Here is a 15,469-nt window from a genome sequence, read left to right as displayed (position 1 = left end):
AGCTGCTCCTGGCACAGTGCCTCAGACAAAGAGGATAGATTACTGGGACCTGGGTGACATTAATAAAAGATAGTTGTCCTGAAAGAGCAGTTTTATCTCTGTCTCCAGGCTCCATACAAAAAGAACTCTCCCTTCCCAGGCAGTGCATAACCATGTGTCCAGAGCAGGGCTGGGAACAGCACACACTGTCCTGAGCATCAGCCCTGGGTTTTGCTCCTGGTGGCTCTGCAACACACACGTTGTGCTGCCCTAGGTCCTTTCCCTTCTCAGCTGAACCTCCAACCCCTCCCCATATCCAGGGGATAATTAATAACACATGTTTTCCTTCATCCTCATTGTAAAGTGATAACCCACCAGTGTCCGTTACAGTGGAAACCCATCCTTCACCTGCCCCATGGGCTTATCTGATACCTGCTGCTCACCTTCGCTCAGTACAGGACCTGCCAGCAGGACTATTCAAGGAGATGGATCCTGGTTTTTGCTGATCTGGGTCACTCATAAATTTAAATTTGAGTTAAAAGCTGTCAGCTGTTTTGCCTGATAAATACATGCACATGGGATTTGTTTCAGTTCAAGAGAAAGTAGCAATTTCTTTAACTAAAGGTTGCTTGGAAAAAGTGTGGCTTACAGAAATTAGTCTTGCAACATTCCCAGCTTGGAGACCTGCCTTCTGCCCCGGTATCGCATCGCTTTGTTATTCACCTCGGCATTCCGGAGTTAATTGCAGAGCTCACACTTTCTCTTGGCTCCTTCGCTTCCTGCTGTTTCATGATTCATTACTTGTAAATGAGTCCCTGCGGTTCCCACAAAGCTGATTCCCAGCCTCACAAAACCCTCAGATCTGTCCTTTGGCTGAGCTTTCGCTGTTCACGCCTGTGCCTGCTACTGGGGAAACTGTGGCCGAGTTACAGGTACTAGCTGCCATTTGAAGAATTGTTTCATCTTCTTGAAAAAAGACCTTTGTTTTGGAGGTCCCAAAGTTTCTATTGACTTTGGGGCTGTGAAGTGAGCTCCTTGTTGGGCAACAGCTGCAGGGCAGAGCCTCGAGTCAGCTCCAGACAGGGAAATGGAAATAAGAAATACAGACAGAGTGCAATTGCACTTCACCATGATCCCTGTATCAATCCACTTGTGTACCGTGTGCATCCTGCCCCACAACTGTTCCCTCTAACCAACACACCATCAGCGCCCAGGGACAACTGGATCCTGTCTCTGGGAAGAGGAATTTAAGCATCACCTCTGAACTAGAGCAGTGACTGTTGTCACCTGAGATGGACAGCCAATAACCAACCCAGACTAGAAAAATGGATTTTGTTGCAGTTTGCAACAAAACCCCCAAATTTCAGGGTGTTTGTCCTGGAACAGATGAAGCACCTGCTCCAGGACTGTGTATACAGCAAGCTCCTGTCACCAAGGACAACAGAGCAGGCTGAGATGGGCAGGCCATGAAGAACTGGCTTCTTCTGACCTGTTACCATGCTCTGAGTGGGAAAAGCATCACCAAGATTTGTGTGACTTAACCACAGCAGGACAGGAACAGCTCCAAACTAAACTCCTGTCTTGGGGACCCCTGTGGGTGTGGGCAGGTCCCTGAACACTGCAGCTCCTGTCTCTAAGGCTCAATCAATCCCAGGATCCAGTCCAGGGCCTGACACCTCTTTTGCTGCTCCCTGGCAGCTCCCTTGCTACAGCAAGGGCTGTAATCAGGGTCAACCCTTCCACTGGTCATAGTGGTGCCCTATGCCCATCAGAATAGCAGAATTTAAGTTTCTGGAGAATCACAGAATCACAGATTGGTTTGGGTTGGAGGGGACCTTACAGCTCATCTCATTCCAACCCCTTGCCATGGGCAGTGACACCTTCAACTAAACCAGGCTGCTCCAAGCCCTGTCCAACCTGGCCTTAAGCACTTTCAGGGATCCAGGGACAGCCACAGCTTCTCTGGGCAACTTGTACCAGGGCCTCACCACTCTGACAGGGAAGGATTTCTTCCCAATATCCCATCTAACCCTGCCCTCTGGCAGTGGGAAGCCATTCCCCCTTGTCCTGTCAATCCATGCCCGTGTCCAAAGTCTCTCTGTGAAGAATGAGGCAGTCATGGTAAGGAGCACACAGTTTTTAACACTTCAGAGAGATGATACACAAGACACAAACCAGCCCAAAGCAGGACTCCTTGGATTACCTTCCCTGGGTCCATCTCAGATTTACCACAGAGGTGAAGTCTGAGGCACAAATGAAGAGCAAATCACCTTGTGAAAGCTCTTCACAAGCAAATGGACCCCACAGAGAGCATGAGCAAGAGACATGTCTAGCACTGGGAGGGCACCAGCCAAGCCAGCCAGGCACTGGGGTGTGAAGACAGCATGGTGCCTGCCCAGGGACGATGAGAATTGAGCCATGGAAGCATTTAGGAAACAGCCAAGTCCTTCCAGAAGGCAGTTTTCCATTTCAGGGCAGGTATTCAGCAAGGGTGTTGGGTGTCTGCAGCCTCAGGGCAGCCCTCATGGGTGGTGTTAGTTCACCCATCAACCCCCAGCCTGGAGTCACTCAGGATAATGGTTGTACATGTAGATACTCCCGTGTTTCCAGGCTTGGTACCTGCATTTTTGCTAAAACTTGTCCAATTTGACTGTTCTTTGACTCCAGCCAGAAGCTCTCAGCTGCAGCAGCACAAGGGCCATAACTGCTGACCTGCAGGAGATCACCTATCCTGCCAGGATGCCAACAGCCTCCGGTGTGTGCCATCACAACTGCCAACCTTGCATGTGACTGTAGAGACACCAGTGGGACCACAGGGCCCTCTGAGACCTCCTGAAAAAGAGGAGGAATTTGTCTTTTCAACAGACAACAGTGCAAGGTAGGAGTGACATTTCCCAGCCAGGGTTTAGGACTGATCCCTACTAATCACCAGCAATGGGTGAAGATTAAGGATCAGTCAGAAGCTTACAATCAAGCCAGAGAGTCACTTGGGGCATCTTGCCTCTTCCTGGGGGGACATTTTAAAACAACCTGCCTAACAAAGGGGTATACACAGCTCTGATGGTGAGTACCATGGAACAGATCATTGAAGCAATCCCTTCTCCTGGACTGATGATGGGTGATGCAGCCCTTTATGCTCACAAGCCATGTCCTGTTCTTGGACAAACTGCTTCCCCCTCTGGAGTGAGTCCCAGGCACCAGGCTGGAATGGCAGGAATCTTCATCTCTGGACCCCTTCTCCTTTGTAGTCAGACAATGACAATGATTTCATTTTTGTTTCACTTTCTTCCTTGTCACCAACATTTCTTTTGTCCCTTTCCTCCTTTACAAATGTTAATTTCTGTCTTTGTCTTGTCTGTAGCTGTTTCAGTGCATTGTCTTTTGCCAACTGAAATGAAATCCTCCTCGACAGACAGATCTGAGAAAATTAACATCATGCTGCAGTTTGGAACAAGCACAGCTGCAGCAGCTGTTCAGCTGAAGAGAAAGAGGCACAAGAACAACAGGAGTGTTGGTTTGAAAAGCACCTCCAACACAGAAGAGCTTTGGGGCCATACTGTGCCTGTGCTCATCAGAGTGGCATTTCTTTATTATTTGAAGCCACAAGAAATGCCTAGAGACAGAGTTGGGCAGGGTTTTACATTCCTGCTGAATTTGCATCAGCTGGGGCAAGAAGAGGACTGGGAACTACTGGCATGTCCTCTTGGAGTCCTTATCCAAATGTGTGCAGGATGGGCAAGTGACCACAAAGAGCCAGAATGGGTTTACCGAGGGCAAATTAAGCTCAGGTACCTTCACTGTCTTCACCTGCGACAGTCCAGGCTGGGCTAACCTCCACTGGGGGGGCTGAAAACTGGCCAGACCACTCGACTTAATAGCCCTCAGCACAAGCTGACAGCTGGTGGCAATGGTGAGTGTGTGTCCCCAGGGGGGCAGTGGGGTTCTTATCTTCAACACTGAACAGTGACAGAGAGCTCACCCCCAGCAAATGCACAGCACAGAATCTGGGGCTGTGGCTTTTGTGTCAAACAGGGTGGGATCAACCACTGGGACTGTGCAGTGGGTTGACAAAAACATCACCTAGGGATAGGTGCAAACTTGTGGGGCAGGGTAATCCCATCCCTGAGCCCAGTGCAGACCCAGCTGGTGGAGCGGCAGCCTGGGAAGCGTGTTGCGATGTGCACAAGGTTTGGTGTGACCCCACCGGGTGAACTCTCACTGCAGATAAGGGAACCATGGTGCCACCCTGGTGCAAGACAGCCACTGTTCCGGAGCCCAGGCAGCAAGCCCTGCCTCAGCCCTGCCCCAGCCATGCCTGAAGTGCTGCCCCTAGTGCTGGACTCCCGTGTGGAGAGGGCTGTGGGGAAACCAGAGAGGGACCAGTGAAGGAGACAAAGGTGGTCAGAGCCTGGGGCACATGACCAACAAGGAGAGGCCAAGGAGGCCAGGCTGCATTAGTCCAGTTGAGAGGGTAAGGGACAACCAGATGGCTGTGTGGGGACACCTGAATTGCAATTACAAAAACAACAGAGCCAAAATCTTCTTGCTGGAGGCAGATGAGGGTGCTGAGTCCCAGGCACAGGCTGCCCAGAGAAGCTGTGACTGCCCCTGGATCCCTGGGAGTGTCCAAGGCCAGGTTAGATGGGGCTTGGAGCACTCTGGGATAGTGGAAGGTGTCCCTGCCCATGGCAGGGAGTGGAACCAGATGGTCTTTGAGGTCCCTTCCAACCCAAACCATCTTTGATACCACAATATTACAAGGGGCAATAGGAAAAACACCAGGGGATATCCAGCTAAAATTGCTGAGGATCCATTGTTGTAAGTGGGATGGATCCTGAATAACACACTGTTGTAGGAGCACCTGGTTCCTGAAATGGTGTGTTTCACTGTGGATTCTCTGATGTCTCAGTAGGACTGAAATTTTTGCCATGGCTGGAGCATTCAAAGTGCAAGCCTGGATTCCCTGACATGCCACCACTTGTCTCACTTCCTTTCAAAGGAAAAAAATCCACTTTGTTCAACTTTTCAACTGAAGCAATGATAAGGTCACAGCTACAAGAGAGAGGCAATGCTCTGTTTAGGCAGAGAAGGGAAATGACACAGAACCATCTATCAAAATGGGACAGATCTGGGTGCTCTGACTTCTGGGCCAGCTGGACACTTGTATCTAGACCTGCCTGAGGAACAGCAATCTAGATCCCTGCCTCTGCTTTGGAGCTGACCCTCCTAAAATGTACTGGTACTTGACATTTTCTGGAGAGCAGAAAACTGTTGACTGTGCATGGAAAGTTAGCTCTGAGGAGTCTAGTCCTATTTGCCCATGTCTTGGCTCTCTTGACAACAATTAACAGAAACATGGAAGAGAACACTCTGGGGGCTGGTGGAGGTTGTTGTGATGGGACATTCTTGATAAGGATAATCTAATTGCTTATTATTTGGCAAGATAAAATATATGATGTCCATAATTGCCAGGTTAAGTGTCTGGGCTTGTAAACAAGGTCACAAATGTTTCTGTTACTTTTGCTCTGCTGTAAAACTGTTAGTCTGGTTTTCTTGAGAGATGAGGCTTGAGAAAGAGCTGCAACAGATCAGTCTGACAACCAGTTTCTCCAGTTTAAGTACAGAATTGAAAGGAAATACCACTTCTGTTGGATCTGGACGTGCCATAATTCAGTGGGATCTCTCATAGTGTACACAATCGTTGAGACAAAGATGCAGAACTTCAGCTTGGAAATCTGGTGAGAAGTTTGGTCTCACTCTCAGTAGCTCCAAGCCAAGTCCTGTGTCACTCCATTAGAAATCATAAAGGCTGAGGCTGATAATTTCATCACCTGAGATGAGATTCACAGCAAGAGCCCACAAACATTCTTGCCAAGGTTTTAATTTCTGTTTCCTACTTTCTGGAAGACAAAATGTTTTGGATCATTCAGATTCATGCAGCTGGGGATGGTGTCTCAATCTGTGGCAAAAGCAGTGAGACTTTTATGTTGCTGGAAGGACAACACTGCTCTAGGTATGAAAAGCCTGTTAGCACATTGAATAATGTACTCTCTACAAGAATACGAGGTTTTTGTTAATGCTGACAAAACACCCCTGGGGTCAGCTTCATCTTAAACAGACGAGTTACCGTGGCAGAGATCTGGGAAGTTCCAAGCGTCTGCTCCTTGTTTCCAGCTCCTTGGAGTACACTATTAATAATTAAGGGATGAAGGGAAAAAAAAAGGGAAAGCAAAGAGTTAAAAATTGTTTTCAACAAAATTCTATAGCTGGCTACAAAAGTCCCTTTATTAAAAGGGAAGAAAAGAGGGGTTACGAGAAGGTGGGAGAGAGAATTTGGACAAGGGACTGAAGGGACAGGACAAGGGGTAATGACTTCCCACTGCCAGAGGGCAGGGTTAGATGGGATATTGGGAAGAAATCCTTCCCTGTGAGGGTGGGGAGGCCCTAGCACAGTTGACCGGAGAAGCTGTGGCTGCCCCTGGATCCCTGGAAGTGCTTAAGGCCAGGTTGGACAGGGCTTGCGACAGTGGAAGGTGTCCATGGAATGAGATGAGCTTTAACCTTTCAACCCAAGCTGTTGGGTTCTGTGAAAATGCAGACCTACTTCTGCCTCCTTGTCCCATGACTATTCCCATTCATGCCAATTTGAATAAGACCAGAATGGGCCCCAGCAGGTTAGAGATAATTCTGTCAAATTTTTGGTTTAAAATGCTACAGTTCAGGATCTCAAATTTAACAGAAGTGCTGTTATTACCTTCCAGCTGCATTACATCTTACATCTCCAATGTGCACAAATGCACTGAACAGAGATGGAAATCTCTCTGGGTATTGTATGATTTTGATAACAAAATCTGAACATCTTCCTAAACCTCCAAGACAAATGCCAGAATCAGAGCTAATGAACAGCACAACCAGCTGCAGCTGCAGAACCAGAACATGAAGGAAAAAAGACTTCTCAGCACTTCTAATTCCAAAGTGAACTTTCTCCCTTGAGCTGAGCAAAACAGCACTCAGAGAAAGGCTGGCAAAAAGGATACTGATCCCTCAAGTTTCCAGCAGCCACCACTCCAGGGATTTTGTAGGAGGTTGATGGTATTTAGTTATCTACAGGACTGAGTCCAAATGGACTGGAAAGCTCCAAATATGGGAAGCTGACTGATAATGTTGTGGTAACCAGCAGAATGCCTCAATTAATTCCTCAATTAATTCCGCAATTAACTTATCAGATGCAGGACAGGCTGAGCTGGACAAGGCAGTTGATGCCTCAGCAGAATCCTTTGCCAGGCTGGAAGGAATGTGGAAATCATTCAGGATTAAAATTCCTCTGGCCCATCCAGTTGCCCCTGTGCAAGCACAGCAGGACCACAGCCTCAGGGTGATGGCAGGGACAAAAGCTGCTCTCTGATCTGCCCTCTTGGCACATTCCCTCCTCACTGCTGGACTCTTGAGGCCATGTTCAGCCTTATGCTACAGAGATCAAGAGGGAGAGATCAAATAAAAATGCCAAGTGCTTCCCCGGTGGATATTGCTGAGTTTACACTCCCAGTACTCCCAGGGCCACTCACTGCTCCCTCTCTCCTGAAACACAGATGATGGATGGTACCCCTTTATACCTGCAACCAAACCAGGAGTGCTTGTGCAGATCTTCCCTCTCTTCCTGATGCAGCTTCTCCCATTCCTGACTGAAAGAAATAAATCCTGTAAGCCTCCACACTCAGCTCTGTCAGGGTTGTGTAACTCGCAGTGTCCCTGCCTGCTTTGGGAGCCCAGCACGCAGGGACTGCCTCTCTCTTCACACCTTCAGCCCCTTTGAACCCTTCATGCTTTTGTGCCTTTTGCAATGTTGGTCTCTTCTCGGCAAGGATTTGGGTTTACAACCTGCTCACACTTCACAAGGTCCCTTCTGTGCATGCAGGAATGTTCAACAAAATGAACTGGAAGCTTTAGTTTGTCTGTAGCTCAGCAGGAGAGAGCACTCAAACCGTTTGACTGCACTTGAGGGTTTCTTCTGTAATGACTCACTTTGTGCAAGGAAATGTTATAAATTGAGGCAGAAATTTGTAGCACAAGTGTGTGAATATTTCTTTATTGTCAGTTAAGCAAAACCAGTATAAAAATTAGCTGTGAAGTGGCCTCTGAGTGAAAAACTCATCATGTCTTCATCAGCCCAGCAGAAGCAGAGTGCAAATGGGTTTGTGTCAAGAATACAAATGGTTTTATTTCAGGAGTTTTGATTGAATTAAATAGAAGTTCAAATTACCCTGCAATTGACTTAACTGAATGTCACCGTATTTCTCACACATTTCACAAAGATTTTACAGAGCACTTACAGCAGGGTTTCGTGTCTTTAGGGCTGCATGAACTGTGAGTGATTTGTCCTTTTCCATGAAGTGCCTTCTGAGACATCTCACACTGGTTGTGTGACACTCTCATAACCAGCAAACAAAGCATGTGTGCACCCAGAAAAGGATTGAAAATCCTCAAGTTTTTTGCCCCTTCAAAATTAGAAACTAAATGGCAGAGCAGGAGGAAGAGACCACCTGCAGAAACAGGTTCAAAGTGTAGGAGAAAAAAAATCAGTGCAAGGGAGCAAAAGACATTTCAGACTGTTGTAAATCCCTGTGCACATCCCTGCACTGTGGAGGTGTTGTGTCCCTTCAGGGAGGATACATGGATGTCACTGGTGGTGACAGGCTGTTCTCCAGGGCTGTGCTGCTCAGGCATACCATGTGTTGTACTACACCTGCAGTGCAAACACCCAAATGTTTTAGTCAAGGTTTTATGTGTTTGATCTGGTGGCTCAAAGCCCATCCACCTCCTGAAACAACCACCCTAGTGCTGCTGATAACCCTGTTCCTGTTACCTGCTGCAGTTAGGGGCTGGTTGTGAGAGGCAAAGCTTTTTGTTGGATTTCTCTGAAGTTGGGCACTGACAAAAACACCCCACTGGATGCTGACCCCATGGTGTGCCCATGGAACTGCCATCTCTTCTGTGGGACAGCAGACCTGCACATGGTTTGGGCAGAGCATGAGCTCAGCTGTCCTGTGAGGTTTCCTTGCCAGCTCAGCTTCACCTCTGTGGAAGTCCATCCAGGAACCCTCCAGGGCATTCCTCGTCTCTCAGGGCTTTCTGTCAGCCTGCATTTACTTCATTGTCTCTCTGGATCCTTTGTGTCTTTCTTCCTCTCACCCAGCTTGCCAGAAAGAGATTCACAGGAGTGACACTGTGGGACCTTGTCTTTCTCAGCCAGCAGTGCTGGCTGGGAAACTCTTCTGCCTGCATATTTGTTCCATATTTCTCCAACCTTCTGTTCATACTGCTTTCCTCACACCTGTTCCTCTGTTTGCTTAGCACTTTGTCAGTGGAGCTCCTTCTTCCTGGGCTGTGCTGTGCTTTGCTGCTCTCAGGCTGAGGCCAGGTCCCATGGCTCCCATATATCACTGTGCTGGTGGCACATGCTCTCCTACTGGTGATCACATATGCTCTGCTCCTAAAATGGAAGGATTACACCTTTTTAACAGGCAAAAAAACTGAGGGAAAGGGACACTTTTAGATGAGAGTCTGTGTAAGCTGTTTTGTGCGTGAGGACGATCTTGTCAGATTTGTGTTGCGGAGTGAAACATGGAGATCTGATCTCACCCCTTAACTCTGCCAGAAATATTACAGGATCTCCAGCAAAACATTGAGTGCCTTCATCCCTAGATCATAGAATTACAGAACCATGGAATGGTTTGGGTTGAAAGAGACCTTAAAGCTCATCCAGTTCCAAACCCTGCCATGGGCAGGGACACCTTCCACCATTCCAGCTTGCTCAGAGCTCCACCCAACCTGGCCTTGCACATTTCCAGGGATGGGGCAGCCACAGTTTCTCTAGGCAGAGTGTGCCAGGCCATCACCATCCTCACAGGGAAAAATTTATTCCTGATATCTCATCTAACCCTGCCCTCTGGCAGTTTAAAACCATTTATCCCTTTTCTTGTCACTATCTGCCTGTATAAAAAGTCCTTCTCCCTCCTTTTTCAAAGGGGCACCAACAAACTCATGAGAGAACCCAACATTCTCCCAAAACTTCCTGACAGATCCATGTGCCTAAAAGGTACTTCTTGCACTATGGCACCTGTTTGCAGCTCCAAACCTTCCCCTGTAGTATTGCAGAAAAGCAGCTCCCTTATGCCTTGGATAGAAATGGGTCCCACACTGAGGTGAGACCATTCCCAAAGGAATGGGAAGGCTCAAATGTTCTCTGGTTATGCAGAAATCACCTTTGCTACCAGACAAATGTTGAAGTGAAAGCAGAGTTTAATCATTACAATGCAAATATTGTCAGTACAGGTTTAAAGACAGAAAAATGAAGCATTCGAGCAGAGCTTTAAATGAGCTCCAGCTGTGCTGTTTCCTGTGGTCAGTGAGCTGATTGGACACTCACAGTCATGTGGCAAAGAAATAGTATTTTAAAAAAATTCCATTCTCTGACACAGCCACAAAAGCATCCTGGATTAGGGACAGGTACAATTTCACATCCTCAAAACTCCTCTGGGATTCTGGTGTTCCCTCATAGGGGTTTTCTGTGACACACAAGTCTCATATGGATTATCACACCTGATTTTCTAGCAGTGAAAATACAGGTGGCCTCTGTATGTGACAACCTGGACTTGACCAGGTGGTTCACAGCCCTTGTGTGAGGAAAGGGCTCAGCTTTGTCCTGGGCTTTGTCATATGCTACTTGAAAATGTCCCTCTCGGATCAAGATTGAGATGTGTTGAGAGCCAAAAAGGTGCTGGGAGAACAGTGACCCTGGTGTATATTTTAATTCAAGGAAAAATGTTACAGAGAATCACATTTATTCTTTTCTCTCACTTTTCTGTTGAGGATGTGAACTGTCTGGGAGAGATGAGACCCCTCCAGTGTGTCTGTGCAGTGCCTCACCTCCTGCCCTGGGCCTGGCATTGAAGTAAACCTTGGCCACACCCTGTTTATGTATTGTACACTGCAAATAGTGAGGGCAAAACCTGTTTTGCCCCTTGGCACCTCAGTGCTTTGCAGAGTGTTCCTGCCCTGCAGAGCTCTTCAGGTTTGCTGAACCTGACTCTTCCTGGGTGACAGCATTATCTTGCACAGCACTGAGCCCCTGTTCTGTGCCTGGCAGTGGCCTTCTTGTCCCCATGCAGGGTCTCACCACAGCAATTCTGCCCATTTACCAAATGCCAAGATGGGTGACCTGTCCTGCACTTTATCAAAACAGCAAGACACATGTGACTGACAAGGTCACAAGTAGCAGGGATGGTTTGGGTTTGTATGTAGAATCTGCAGGCGCACCGTGAGATCCCAAGGTGAAGTCATCTCAACAAATGTTCCTGTAGATCTCTCACCTTGTCCTTTCAGCTCTCTGGACCAAGCCTCTTCTTGAACACTTGGTTCATTACCACGAGCATGACTGAAGAGCAGCTCTGTGAAATAATTTTATGATGGCTCCTTGTTGCTTCTAGAAAGGGAAAAATTAGTCTCCTTGGTCAACAAGAACAGAAGGTGTTACTTGACAGCAGATAAAACTTAAGACTTGAAAATTCAAACACAACAGTCAGTGAATGAAGATTTGGGCATCAGAGAAATCCTGCAGACGGTCAAGCTCACAACATCAAAGAGGCAGATGAAAATGGATCTATGGGAGTATGAGAGGTTTAAAACATTAAAGGCAGATGATTGAATGCAAAACCCAACCAGCATGCTTCCTGTGGGTAGCACGTCTCTTCTCTGTGCACCATTCTTTTTGTTGGATGACTCACAACAAACTTCTTGTCCTAGCTTTCCCTGGTCTCTACTACAGTCACATTACAGGCTGCAGGGCTCACAGACCTGTTGCTGCACTGCAAATGGTTAGAAACCTAAATCTCATGGTTCATGTACCAGGGCCAGGCAGCTCTCCTGGGAGCAGAGGTAATTAAATTTTGCTCAGTCATGCAGGTAGAAAAGAAACTCTTGATAATCCTGCCTCTTGTCCTTGCACGCCTTCATAACACACTGTGTGGCAGCTGGCCTGGCCTCTCCAGAGTGCACTAGCTAGAAGCCCAGAGTGCTGGAGGAGCTGAGGGTGCTCCTTAGGCTTCAAATGGCCTGTCTGGTTTCTCTCCTCAGAAAAAAGGCGTCATAGAATTACAGAATCACAGGGAGGTTTTGGTTGGAAGGGACCTTAAAGGTCATCTTGCTCCAACCCTCATGGGCAGGGGCACCTCCCCCTAGACCAAGTTATCTCCTGGCAAAACCACCTCCAGCACAGTCCCCTCAGAGAAGGAAAGTTTCAGTTTTAAAGGCAAACATCTAATTCTGTTTCTACAGCTTCTCCACTGATCAAATCCACATGAGTCTTTCCGCAGACATGAAGGCCTGCAGTCTGCACCTCACCAGACTGGCCAAAGAGTGACAGGAGCTCAACCAGCACCCATTACTGCTTCAGCAGCAGCTGGCTCTGGCAGATCTCCCTTTGCTGTGTGCAGGAGATGCAGCTCTAATTGAAATAAGGGAACCAGGACAGTGCAGGCTTAGCTCCCCTGGACAGTTTCAAGGGTGGAGCTAACACTTCATCTCCCTGTGACCGCAGGTACGGAGGGCACAATCCCACAAGTCAGCAGCAGGGTCAGTAATGAAAACAGAGAGCTCTAACTCCCATTTCATTGTAGATAACAAAAGACTGCCCCAAAAAGGTCAGACTCCTTGACTCAATCTTACATAGGACAAACTGAGGCACAGAACTGCAACATGACCTCCCAGGGCTGAGAATAGAGAGCTGGTCTCAGTCCAGCACTCTGTCCCAGGCCAGCACTGGCTCCATCACACAGACTTGAGAGCTTTAGTCCCCATCACACCACATCTTCTGCACCTGCAGAACTTTTTCTTCCCACCCCCCTCTTTGGTGACATGCTGTCCCATTCTCATTCAGAGTCCGCCGACCAAAACATTCTCTTCCCAGCATGGGTGATCTCTGCATCACATCAGTGGGTTCATTCCTTGCCTCCTAGGAAAAAGGCAACTAGTCTTCATGGAGAAAAAAATGTAGAGAGGAAGAGGCCAGAAGGTGAAACCCCCTGCTTGAAAGGATCAAGACCTATGAGGAAGAATTACAGTTCCTCAGTCCCAGAGAGTTTGGGATGGCACTGCAGAGACTGATGCAGAATGGTGCTGCCAAATGACCCCTAACCCACAGGGCACATGTGGTGCTCCAGGATCTGGTCCTGAGAGCAGCTCTGAGATCCCTAGTGGTCTCACTGCAGCCTGACCGTGTCCCTTGGTTACTGCAGAGACTCTTTTACTGGTCCATTCCACCATCTAGTGGAGATCTCTGAGAGGACACAGCACAGCAAGGCGAGAGGGCAAGAGCTGCCACAGGACACAGAACATAGAACAAATAAAATTGGAAATGACCTCCAAGATCATCAAGTGCAACCTCTGACTGAATCCCACCATGTTCACATGAAGTGCCACAGTTACTCATTTTTTGAATACCTCCAGGGATGGCATCTGCACCACTGCCCTGTGTCAATGCTTAATGACTCTTTCAGTGAAGAAATTTTCCCCAATATCCAACCTGAACCTCCCCTGCCACAACTTGAGGCCATTTCCCCTTGTCCTGTCACTCATTCCCTCAGCTGTTTCTCATCAGACTTGTGCTCCAGAGAGCTGTACATGTAGTAACATCTCTTGTTCCTACATTATTTTATATCTTATTCAAGATCTGCCCAGACCCTTCGGTTGTTCAGGGTTAACTGATGTGTTTACTTTGCACTTAGATGAAAACTTGATCAAGTTCAGAGTACAAGTGTAGACTTGTAAAAGGATTTGAACGCTTTACACAAACCCTGATTAATCCTGCACATGGAGACCTCAAGGGGCCATACAGAAGGCTCACAGGGAGCATCCTGCTGTGTGGAAGTGGGATTGGACAGTGTTTAACACTTGCCAGTGACTCCACATCACCCCTGTGAAGTTTATATTAATCACGACGTGAAACCCAATGATCAGCACACAGTGGAAACCAAATGTAGAAGAGCTGCTCCAGTGTGTTCCAAGGCCTGTCTGGCACTGCAGTGGCTTTGATCCACTGAGACCAGTGGGAATTGGTTAGAAGAAACGAAATAAATAGGGATTTTTACAGTCACCCCTACATAAGGAAGTCCAGCATCTTACCTCAGTACACACCTGCATTGCTAAGAAAGAACTTCCACCCCCAAACCACTGAAGAAGCGTTTCAAAAGATTTTTGGATCACAGCAGGAATTATTTCATCACCACTTCAGCAGTCACAGAGTAAGAACTGAGGGTGAATCAGGAGCAGGGCAGAGACAATCACCCTCATGCCTTGATTTTCAGCTGCTTGCAACATTCTGTACTTAAAAATCAGCTGAAATGCTTTTCACAGGTACTCAGAGGCAGAGATGCCCAACGTACTTCAGCAGCACATGAAATTCTCCACCTGAAGGTGTCCAAGGCCAGGTCATATAGGGCTTGGAGGAACCTGGGATAGTCAAAGGTGTCCCTGCCCATGGCAGGGGGTGGAGCAAGATGATCTTTAAGATCCCTTCCCACCCAAACCATTCTGGGATTCTGTGATTCCAAGTGTCCAGTGTGTCCTTGGTGATACCAGACTTCTGTATAGCCCTCTGCTGCCAACAAGGGATGGGTCAGTGTGAATAGGGATGGTGACAGGGATGTCCTCACCCGCACCTCTGCCCTTTGGGGCATATGCAAGGCATTTGCAATAGGCATCAGTCAGAAGAGCATGAGCTGACACCCACCCAACATGATATGAGTGAGACAGGTGCTAAATGTAAATATCAGACATCAAATGTAAATATCACCGGTGATGATAAGCAACAGCGGTAACAATAAAGACAAAGTGTTTTCTCTGCAGTGCTGCCTAGTGGTGGGGTGGCAGCCAGCCCACACAGCTGCCAGACTCCACAGGGTCTGCAAGCTCCTGGATATCCCATCACTGTCAGGAACACCCCAGAGCAGGGCCCTCTTCAGCCACTTCCTTCACTGGTCATAAAGAGTCCTTGCCTGACCAGGTATCTCATTCCCAAAATCTTGTTGCAATTGGTCACACTGACACCTTCAGGAGGGACCATTCTAAGAGGAGGCTGTGACTGTCCTGACAGGAATAACTGCATAGTAACATATTATATAATTTATTATTATCACTGTCATTTATATTATATATATATAACATCACAATAAGCCTTTCCTGTACAAATAGGCCCCTAAACAACAAGGAAGTTCAAGTGAGTATTTGAGTATTCCAGTCTATTAATTCCTTGCATAATCCCAGTAACACATTAACATTCCCCAGAGCTATGCCAGTCCTCCCAGCAATGTTTTCCAGTTAATTTGTTTTGTTGTGAATCAAATCCTATTAAATAAATAGAGCAGATCCATTTCATCTCTTTTCTCATTTCTGAAAGGAAAATATTAAGTCCACATTTTAGTGAGAGCTGAGAAGA

This window comes from Lichenostomus cassidix, chromosome 23 (genome assembly GCF_008360975.1).
Source record: "Lichenostomus cassidix isolate B80296 chromosome 23, HeHo_3.0, whole genome shotgun sequence".
Taxonomy (NCBI): Eukaryota; Metazoa; Chordata; class Aves; order Passeriformes; family Meliphagidae; genus Lichenostomus; species Lichenostomus cassidix.
Note: the sequence above shows the minus strand (reverse complement) of the source record.